The sequence below is a fragment of the Orycteropus afer genome, unplaced genomic scaffold, assembly GCF_000298275.1.
Source record: "Orycteropus afer afer isolate SDZICR_OR568_19922 unplaced genomic scaffold, OryAfe1.0 scaffold00430, whole genome shotgun sequence".
NCBI lineage: Eukaryota > Metazoa > Chordata > Mammalia > Tubulidentata > Orycteropodidae > Orycteropus > Orycteropus afer.
This window is the reverse complement of record NW_006922017.1, coordinates 2,218,317-2,229,872: the sequence shown is the minus strand read 5'-3', so window position 1 is coordinate 2,229,872 and position 11,556 is coordinate 2,218,317.

Below are 11,556 nucleotides of genomic sequence, written 5' to 3'. Positions count from 1 at the left end.
AAGTCGGCCCCGACTCATAGCGACCCCTCCTTGGGTTTCCGAGGCAGTATCACTACGGAAGTAGGAATGCCCAACCTTCCTTCCGAGGAGTGACTGGTGGGTTTGAACCGCCAGCCTTCTGGTTAGCAGTCAAGTGCCTTAGGCACTATGGTATTGGTATCAGGTATTAATTGCTATATTTAAAGCTCTTTGAAAATAAGGTTAATCATTATATTTATAGATATTTTCATCTAATGTTACTTTTGATTTTAAATTGAATTTATTTAGCTTTACAATTGTTCTTTCACTTTTGAAAAATATTATTATAAATTAACCATGACCATATTAAATTTGTCACTGAGAGAGAAGCCTTTGGCTTGCTGACTTGCTGAAACACTTGGCCAATACATTAAAAAAATGGACTATATTGAACTTATGAAAAGGACTGTGACATTTTGAACATGGGTCATACCAGATAAATTCAGATTACCAGATCTCTGGTGTAGAAGGTGATGGATTCACTATCTGTACTGCAACTGATCCAAGACTGCATGAAACAAAAATTAACTACACAAGACTAAGTGAACTAAAAGATTACTATGAGATCTATAGAGGTATTACTGATGTTTTAATATTCTACTTTCTGGACATGTTGTTGTTCTTGTTGTTAGGCAATGTCAAGTCATCTCCGACTCATAGCAACCCTATGTAGAACAGAACAAAACACTACTGGGTCCTGTGCCAGCCCCACAACCATTGCTATACCTGAGCCCATCATTATAGCCACTATGTCAATCCATCTTATTGAGCCTTCCCCTTTTTCATTGACCCTCTACTTACCAAGCACGATATCCTTCTCCAGGGAGTGGTCCCTTCTTACAACATGACCAAAGTAGGTGAGACGAAGTCTGGCCATTCTTGCGTCTGAGGAGCCTTCCAGCTGCCCTTCCTCCAGGGAAGATTTGTTAGATCTTTTAGAAGTCCATAGTACTTTCAGCATTTTTTGCCAACATCACAACTCAGAAGCATCTACTTTTCTTTGGTCGTCCGTCATTGTCCAATTCTCACAAGCGTATGAGGCAATTGAAAACACCATGGCTTGTGTCAAGTGCACCTTACTTTTCAAGGAGATACATTTACTCTTCATTACTTGAAAGAGGTCTTTTGTAGCTGATTTGCTCAATGCTATGCATCATCTGATATCTTGACTGCTGCTTCCATTGGTGTTGATTGCAGAACCAAGTAATATAAAGCTTTTGACAACTTCAATCTTTTCTCCATTTATCATGATGCTGCTTGTTGGTCCAGTTGTGAGGAGTTTTTTTTTTTTTTATTGAGATGTAATCCATACTGCAGATTGTAGTCTTCAATCTTCATTAATAAGTGCTTCAAGTCATCCTCACTTTCAGCAAGCAAAGTTTTGTCATCACTATATCACAGGTTGTTAATGATTCTTCCTCCAATCCTGATGCCATGTTCTTTTTCATATAGTCCACCTTCTCATATTATTTTCACTTCTCTCGGCCTGAGAAATGCCAAATGTGTTTTTCTCCTTTGATTTTCTACTTCAAGGTCTTCACACATTTCATTATAATACTTTACCTTATCCTCTCAAGTGGCCCTTGCAACCTTCTGTTTACTCTTTTACTTCATAATTTCTTCCATTCACTTTAGCTACTCTACTTTCAAGAACAAGTTTCAGAGTCTCGTTTGACATCCATTTTGATCTTCTTTTCCTTTCCTGTCTTTTGAATGAGCTTTTGTTTTCTCCATGTACAATGTTCTTGACAGCATCCCACAACTCCTTTGGTCTTAGGTCATTGGTGTTCAATGAATCAAATCTATTTATCAGTAGGTCTCTAAATTCAGGTGGGACACACTCAAGGTCTTATTTTGGCTCCCGTGGATTTGTTTTCATTTTAATTTTCTTCAGCTTCAACAGAAACTTGCTTATGAGTAATTTATGGTCTGTTCCATAGTTGGTCCTTTCCCTCAATGATATTGAGCTTCTCCATTGTCTTTCCACAGATTCAAAATGGCCAATACAAGTGCATATCAGCTTACTAATGTCTAGGTTATCAATCTTCATGTGTTCCTTTTCAGTTTTAGTGACCCTCAATTTTCCTTGATTCATATTTCATAATTTCCATGTTCTGATTTTTAATAAATGTCTGCAGCTATTTCTTCTCATTTTGAGTCATGCCACATTAGTAAATGAAGGTCCTGAAAGTATTACTCCATTCAAAGTATTACTCCATCCATTGAGGAGGCCATTCTTTCCCAGTCCTATTTTGAGTGGCTTCCAATCTGATGGGCTTACCCTCAGGCATTATATTTGACAATCTTTCACTGCTATTTGTAATGTTTTCAGTAGCCTTTTTTTTTTTTTTTTTCTTTTTAGAAGTGGGTGTGGCCATGTCCTTCTTCTTATTCTGTCTTAGTCTGGAAGTTCCATTGAAACCTGGCCACCATAGGTCACCATGCTTGTATTTTAAATACCAGTGGTGTAGCTTCCACAATCACAGCGACATGCAAGCCATCGCAGTACAACAAACTGACAGACAGGTGGTGGTAAAAGAGGATATGTAACTAATAAATCACTTAAATAAAGATTCAGCATAATCCATATAACAAAATATAGGGTTAGAAAGCAAACAAACTTAAAATTCAGAAAGTGTAAGGGGACTACAAAATTTAAAATCGTGTCCATATTTTTAATGTTTGAGTCTTCTTATTAAAGGCAAAGATATATGATGGACCAAAAATAAACAAACAAAAATTCTAATATGTACTATTAACCCAGGAGGACTCATAAAGTTTAACTAGAACAAGGAAATATAAACAAAGTTAATCAGATAAGTCAGGCAAACAGAAATAAAAGAAATGTGATTCTCTAGTAACTAAAAAAAAAAATGAAATGATTCCAAAATATTTTATTTATTGAAGTTTTATTTGATATATAATAAATATGATGATTTATAAGCTAATGTATAAAGCAAGAATGGTAGAAATATAAGGGAACATTTCCCAAAATGCTGTGTTAATGAAAAACTATAGAACTACTCTGTCCTATATGATAGCCACTACCCTTGTGTAGCTTTTTAACTAGAAAGTTAAATTTATAAACATTTAATAAAATTAACAATTTTAATTTTAATTACTCTCATGACCCAGTCAAATATCAAGTGCTCAATAGATACATGGGACTGGTGGGTTCCGCACTGAATAGTGAAAAAACATGTGTCCATTAATTCAGAAGGTTCTACTGGACAACAGTGCTATAAACACTATTTTCATTCCCTGATATATTATGCAGGAAAGAAATATAAATAGGATATAAAGGAAGTTCTGGAATTGGTATTGATGAAGTATATTTGAAGTGCTAAGTATAATAGGTTCTAGAGACAAAATGTGGTTTCTGATCTCATAAAACTTAAACACTAGTGGCAGATTCAAAATGTGAAATATGAAAATGTATACTAAAACAATATATTACCTTATTCAGCCCCAGGGAAAATTCACCAAACAAAAGAGAGTCATATATCTTACCATAAAAGATAAATAAAATTTTAAATATTGAAAAGTTATAGATTTTTTTTGCTATCATACAGTAAAATCAGAAAATAAATGACCTGAAAATTTAAAAATTTCTATTAAACAACTATAAAATAATTAACGCTCAACATAAATAAAATGAAAATCCTTACAACTGGATCAATAAGAAACTTCATGCTAAATAAAGAAAACATTGAAGTTGTCAAAGATTTCAATTTACTTGCTTCCACTATCAATGCCCATGGGAGCAAGAGTCAAGACATCAAACCATCAAACAACACATTGCATTGGGCAAATGTACTGCAAATGGCCTCTTAAAAAGTGTTAAAAAGCAAAGATGTCACTAAAAAGCTCCTGGCCTAAGGCATGATATTTTCAGTTGCCTCATATACATGGGATAGCTGAACAATAAATAAAGAAAACCAAAGAAGGATTAATGCCTTTGAATTTTGGTGTTGGCAAAGAATATTGAATATATCATGAACTGCCAGAAGAACCAACAGCCAGAATGCTCCTTACAAGCGTGTATGGCAAGACTTCTTCTCATGTACTTTGGACATATTTTCAAGAGAGAGCAGTCCCTGGTGAAGGACATTATGCTTAGTCAATGAGAGGGGTCAGAGGCAAAGATAAATCCATCACTTCAAGATGGATTAACACAGTAGCTGCAACAATGGGCTCATATACAGAAATAATTGTTAGGATTGAGAATGATTGTGAATGAGCAGGACCAGGCAGATTTTCATTCTGTTGCATATAGGCTCGCTATGATTCAGAACCAACTTGATGGTACGTAACAACAACATAAATGAATGTATTACACAGCCTTTAGAAAATAATAATCATGGAAATTAGTATATCAAAATTAAGACTATGCATAAAGTAGTAAACAAAACAAAATCATATTAGTGTGTCTCTTCTTAATTTTTACTTTTAAATACTCATTTTAATTGGTGATACATTGGTAATATGTTCACATGGTTTCATCCATAAAAATAAAACAAAAAATTTTTTCATAAAGAAGTTTCATTTTCATGGACTGCTTGATCTATCGCAGTCCCCTACACTCTTACAGATAACGAATATTTTTAGTTCAATGTGCTTTCATGTGTAAATAAAAACAAGTATTAATATATATCTATCACTCTCTTTTTTCTTTTTTTTTTAATTATGATTTGGGTAAAAGTTTACAGAGCAAATTCATTTTCCATACAGCAGTTTACATACACTTTGTCTCTTGATATTGACTACAGTTTACTCCAATGCAACATCTCCCCTCCGGCTTCCTCCCGATAGTTACCTCTTCCCTTTGTCCATCCCTCCATGCACTCCAGTCCCCTGAGCTGTCTCCCTGTACATAAGCAGACTTTGTTTCTTCCATGTTGTTCTCTCCAAGGAGTGTATCTATCTCAGGTAAATGTTCAATTCATAACTTGCCTTTTCTTGGCTGGAAGCCATAGGTGTGGGTTCAGTTACAGACCTGAAGGGCAGCTAGGGACCATAGTCTCAGTGGATCCACCCAGCTCTATCAGATCAGCAAACCTGGTCACATGTTTTTTCCCAAAAAATGATTTTGAGTATTTTTCCACATTGTTCTCCTTCTCCACCTAGGATCACCTACATAGAGTCCCCCTCTGAGTGGTTGACAGTGGTAGCCAGACACCATCTAGTTCTTCTGGTCTCATAGTCATATAGGATGTGGATCACATGGTATACCAGTCCCTATGACTGATTATTTCTATGAATCTTTGGTTTTCTTAGTTCTTCTTTGTTCTGAATGAGGAGAGACCCAGTGTTGCATCTAGATGGCTGCTTGCAAGCTTTTAAGATCCGAGTCGCTACTTGCCAAAGCAGGAGGTGGAACAATGTATTGTGTAGTATGTTATGCCAATTGAGCTTGATGTTCCCTGAGACTATGGTCCTGAGCCCAAAGATTCAACTACATGCTCCCTTTGGGTAGGTAGCTGGCTGTGACCAAGAAGTGACTACCAACTTGTCCCTTGTCAGCTCTATTATACCCCTGGAAATTCTTACAGAAAATACAAATACACTTGTAGAATCATTGTCTGCCAACCCTATGCATGGCTTTGGGTACACTCCCTGCTGCATAGACATACTTAATGGCTCAGCCTGTCCACCCATATACCTATGTTTCCCTTCACTGACAACACAGTACTGTAAGTGCAAGAGTTCATCTTTGTTGTCTGCACCTCCCAGGTGCCTCTGTATGCCTCCCTCTTCCTCAATGCCACCATGTGGATCACTCACATTTGGTACACTTCCCTTCTTTTCACCCAAATCAATACAGATCTATACTTATCTAACAGGGTTCCCTCCCTTACCCTCCCACTTCTGGTAACCAACAAAGAAAATTTCCTTCCATAGATAAACATTCCTTGACTTTTACAATAACAGACTAATGCAATATTTGTCCTTCTGTGACTGACTTATTTCACTCAGCATAATGTCCTCCAAGTTTATCCACATTCTGTTGTGTTTTGCAAATTCTATGTTATTCTTTAGGGTTGCATGTATTCCCATAATTTAGTTATTCATTGTTCAGTTGATGGACACCTAGGTTGTTTCCATATTTGGCTATTGTAAATAGTGCTGCAATGAACACGGGTGTGCATATATCTGTTCTTGGCCTGGCTCTCATTTCTTTGGGATATATGCCTAGTAATGGAATGACTGGGTCAAATGGTATTTCTAATTCCAACTTTCTAAGAAATCGCCATCCTCCTTTCCACAGTGGTTGTACCATTTTACAGTCCCACCAGCACTGTATGATAGTCCCAATCTCTCCGCATCCTAGCCAACTTTGGTTATTTTCTTTCTTGTTAAACTTTGCCACTAGTGCTGGGCCCAAATGGTACCTCATTGTTGTTTTGATTTGTATCTCTCTAATGGCTAATGATTGTGAGCATTTCTTCATATGTTTGTTGGCCACTTGAATATCCTCTTTGGTGAAGTGTCTAGTCATGTCTTCTGCCCATTTTTTACTTGGATTACTTGTCTTTTTGTGGTTGAGGTGTTGGAGTTTTCTATGAATTCTGGAGATAAATCCCTTGTCAGATATGTTATTGCTGAATATTCTGTCCCAATCTGTAGGTTGTTTATTCACTCTTTTGGAGAATTCTTTGGAAGCACATAAAAATTTAATTTTTAGAAGGTCCCAATCATCTAGTTTCTCTTCTGCTGTTTGTGTAGTTCGGGTTATGCTTAATAGTCTATTTATGCCATATATTTTTGTTGTTGTTGTTATGTGTCGTTGAGTTGGACCTGACTCATAGCGACTCCTTCTTGGGTTTCTGAGGCGATATCACTATGGAAGTAGATTGCCCAACCTTCCTTCCAAGGAGTGGCTTGTGGGTTTGAACCGCCAGCCTTCTGGTTAGCAGTCAAGTACCCTAGACACTATGCTACCAGAGCTCCTATATTAGGACTCCTAAATATGCCCCTAGTTTTTCTTTGAGGAATTCTGTAGTTTTAGGTTTCACATTTAAGCCTTTGATCCATTTGGGGGTAGTTTTTGTGTATGGTGTGATGTACAGGTCTTGTTTAATTTTTCTGCAAAAGGATATCCAGTTTTTCCAGCACCATTTATTAAACAGATATTCTCTTCCCCATTTAATGCATTTAGACCCTTTGTCAAAGATCAGCTGACCATAGGTAGATGGATCAATTTCTGGATTCTCAATTCTATTCCATTGGTCTATGTGTCTGCCATTGTACCAATACCAGGAAGTTTTGACTACTGTGGCTGTATAGTAGGTTTTGAGATTGGACAGTGTGAGACCTCCTATTTTGTTCTTCTTCTTCAATAGTGCTTTGCTTATCTGAGGTCTCTTTCATTTCTTATAAAGTCAGTGAATGGTTTCTATTTCCTTAAAAAATGTTGATGAGATCTCTATTGACATTGCATTGAATGGATAGATTGTTTTGGGTAGAACTGATATTTTTACAATGTCCTATCCATGAGCATTGTATGTTCTTCCATTTATGTAGATCTCTTTATATTTTCTTGAAGTCATTTTTATAGTTTTCTTCATACAGGTTTTTTGTGTCCCTGGTAAGATTTATTCCCAAGTATTTTATTTTTTTGGAGTTCTGGTAGCATTGTGCCTAGGGCACTTGACTGCTAACCAGAAGGCTGGTGGTTCAAACCCACCAGCCACTCCTCCGAAGGAAGATGGGGCAATCTACTTCCGTAGTGATAATGTCTTGGAAACCCAAGGAGGGGTCGCTATGAGTCTGGGCTGATTTGACAGCACATAACAACAACATTGTAAATGGTATTGATTTCATTATTTCTTTTTAGCAATCTCTTTGCTGGTGTGGAGGAATCCAACTGATTTTTGGATGTTGATCTTGTATCTTGCCATGATAAATCTATCTCTCAATTAGTTCCAGTTCATTTTTTACTGAGTTTCTTGTGTTTTCTAGGTATAGGATCATATCATCAGCAAATAGGGATATTTTTACTTCTTCTTTACCAATTTGGATGTCTTTGATTTCCATTTCTTGCCTTATAGCCCTGGCTAGCACTTCCAATAAAATGTTCAATAGAAGTGGTGATAGAGGGCATCTTTGTCTGATTCCTGTTTGCAAGGGGAATGCTTTCACTCTCCATTGAGAATAATGTTGGCTGTTGGTTTTGCATAGATGCCCTTTATTATGTTGAGGAATGTCCCTTCTGTTCCTATTTTGCTGAGAGTTTTGATCAGAAATTGGTGTTGGATTTTATAAAATGCCTTTTGTGCATTGATGGATATGATCATGTGGTTCTTTTTCTTTGTTTTATTTATATGGTGGATAATGTTGATTATTTTTCTAATGTTGAACCATCCTTGTATATCTGGTATGAACCCCACTTGGTCGTAATGAATGATAGTCTCGATATGTTGTTGGAGTGTATTGGTTAGGATTTTGTTAAAGATATTTGCATCTATATTCATGAGAGATATTGGTCTACAGTTTTCCTTTGAGTGATATCTTTGCCTGGTTTTGTTATCAAGCATATGCTTGCTTCATAAAATGAATGAGGGAGAGTCCATCCTTTTCTACGTTTTGGAATAGTTTGAATAGGATTTATGTCAGTTCTTCTCTGAATGTTTGATAGAATTCTCCGGTGAAACCATCTGTGTCAGGACATTTTTTGTTAGTAATTTTTTTATGACCTGTTCATTTCTTCTTTTGTCATGGATCTGTTCAACTTTTTTACATCAGTCTGTGTTAGTTTAGGTAAGTGGTGTGTTTCTAGAAATCTATCTATTTCCTCCAGATTTTCAAACATGTTGGAGTACAGTTCTTCATAGTATCCTGATATTAATTATCCTTTTTATTTCAGTTGGTTCTATTGTAATGTCACAAATTTCATTTCTTATCCATGTTATTGGTTCCCTCCCACTTTTCCTTTGTTAAATTTGCCAGTGGTTTGTCAACTTTATTAATCTTCCAAAAACTAACTTCTACTCTTGTTGATTTTTTCTATTGTCTTTCTATTTTCTGTTTCATTGATTTCTGCTTGAATCTTTATTATTTCCTTTCCTCTGATGACTGTAAGCTTTTTTTGCTGTACTTTTTCTAATTGTTGGAGATGTTGGTTTAAAGTGTTGATTTTGACTCTTTCTTCTTTTGATGTGTGCATCTATTGCTATAAATTGGCCTCTGATCATTAGTTTTGCTCTATCCCAAAGATTTTGATAGGTTGTGTTTTCATTCTCATTTGATTCAAATAATTATTTAATTTTATTTTTTATTTCTTCTCTTATCCAGTCTTTCTTAAGGAGGGTGTTGTTCAGTTTCCATGTGTTTACTCTTTTTCTGTTGATCTTCCTATTGTTGATTTCAAATTTGATAGCATTATGATCTGAGAAAATGCTTTGTAGTATTTCAATGTTTTTAAATTTATTAAGCCTTGCTTTATGGCCTAACATATGGTCTATCATGGAAAATGTTCCATGTGCACTGGAAAAGACTTTATATTGTGCTGTTGTTGGGTGAAGTGCTCTGTAGATGTCTATAAAGTCATGTTGGTGGATTGCATTGTTTAGCTCTTCTGCATCTTTGTTGAGTTTTTTCCAGTTGTTCTATCTTTCATTGAAAGTGTTGTATTAAAATCTCCCTCTATGACTGTGGAGTCATCTATTTGCATTTTCAATTCTTTTAAATTATGATTTATGTATTTTGGGACCTTTCATTAGGTCCATAGATATTTATTATGATTGTATCTTCTGTTCAATTGTTCCTTTAATCATTATATAATGTCCTTCCTTGTCTTATATGGTGGTTTGTCTGAAAGTCAGTTTGATCAGAAATTAACATTGCTCTTTTTTGGTTGCCATTTGCTTGATATATGTTTCTCCAACTTTTGATTTTTAGTCTGTTTTTGACTTTGTCTCTAAGGTGTGTCTCTTGTAGACAGTATAATGATGAGTTTTTGTTTTCTTATGCAATCTGCAACTCTCCATCTCTTGAGTGATGTGTTTAATCCATTAACATTCAGTGTAATTATTGACAAGTATGAATAGGTTGCTGTCATATTGTTACGTGTTTTCTCATGTTGTCCTTGGTTTCTTTTTTCCATATTATTTTCTATGCTGTGCTTATTATGTTTATGAATCATGTTACCATTTCCTTTGTGGTTGTTGTTTTAGTATTTTCTGAGTATTTGTGCTTGTCCTTTTTTTTAATTGTGATGTGAAGGTTTATCCTGTTTCTTTGAGATTACCTGTGATTTATAATTTCCTCTCTGAGTTTAGAACAGTCCATTCTATCTTGCACATCTCTTGACTTCCTCACCATTTAGAAGTTGTGGAACTACACAATATTTTCCCCGTTTTTGGTTTACATTTATCCTCATTTTTCAATTGATGTCTCTGGTTCCCTGTTTACAATCTTCTAAGCTTATTTTACTTTTGATATGTCCATACCTGTGGTTTCTGGGTTATATCATCTTAGGTATTAATGATCAGTTGTTATTTGCTATTTTTGGTTCTCTGTTCAAAGGACTCCCATTAATATCCTTTGTAAGGTTGGTGTGGTTTTAACAAACTCCCTCAGTTTCTGCTTATCTGGAAATCTCTTAATTCCACCACCATATTTGAGGGACAATTTTGGTATATAATCTTGATTGAAATTTTTCTCATTCAGGGTTTTATATATACCATCCCATTGCCTTCTAGCTTGCATAGTTTCTGCTGAGAAATAAAAGCATATTCTTACTTGTTGTCCTCTGTAAGTCACTTTTTGTTATTCCCATGCTGCTTTCAGGATTCTTTCTTTGTTTTTGGTTTTGATGAGTTTGATGATGGTATTTCTTGGTGATTTTTCTTTGGGGTCTATCCTGTTTGGTGTTTGTTGGACTTCCTGAATGGATATATTCTCATCTTTTATCGTATCAGGGAAGTTCTCTTCCAACAAATCTTGGACAATTTTCTCAGTGGTTTTATTTTTCTCTTCCTGTTCAGGAATTTCAATGACACATAATATATTCCTTTTGATGGTATCAGACATGAACCTTAGGCTTTCTTTATTTTGTTTTGATTTTTTTTCTGATTGATCCCTTTCCAAAGAAGTATTCAGGTATTTGTCTTCAATCTTATTAATTCTGTCTTCCATTGCATCAGTTCTACTCTTTGCCTTTTCAATGTGTTATCTATTTCTGACAATTTAGTATTAATCTTCTGGATTTCTATCTGTATATTTTGAATCATTTCTAATTTTGCATTTATTTTGTCATTTTGTTCTTGTATTTTTTTCTGAAATTCTTCTAGGGTTTTGTCTGTGTTTTCCTTGATCTGTCTCTAAATCCTTTGAAGATACCTAAACATAATTCTTTTGAATTCCATATCAGGGAGTTCCAATGCTGCTTCTTCCTCAGGGATGTGTTCTGGGTTTGTATTCTGCTACCTTGTTTCTATCACTTTATCTTGCTTCTTTGTGGGGTCTGTGATGGTCTGTTGCCTCTGAGACATTGTGACATTGTTGTATTTAGATCTCTGTTAACTTTTTGTGCAG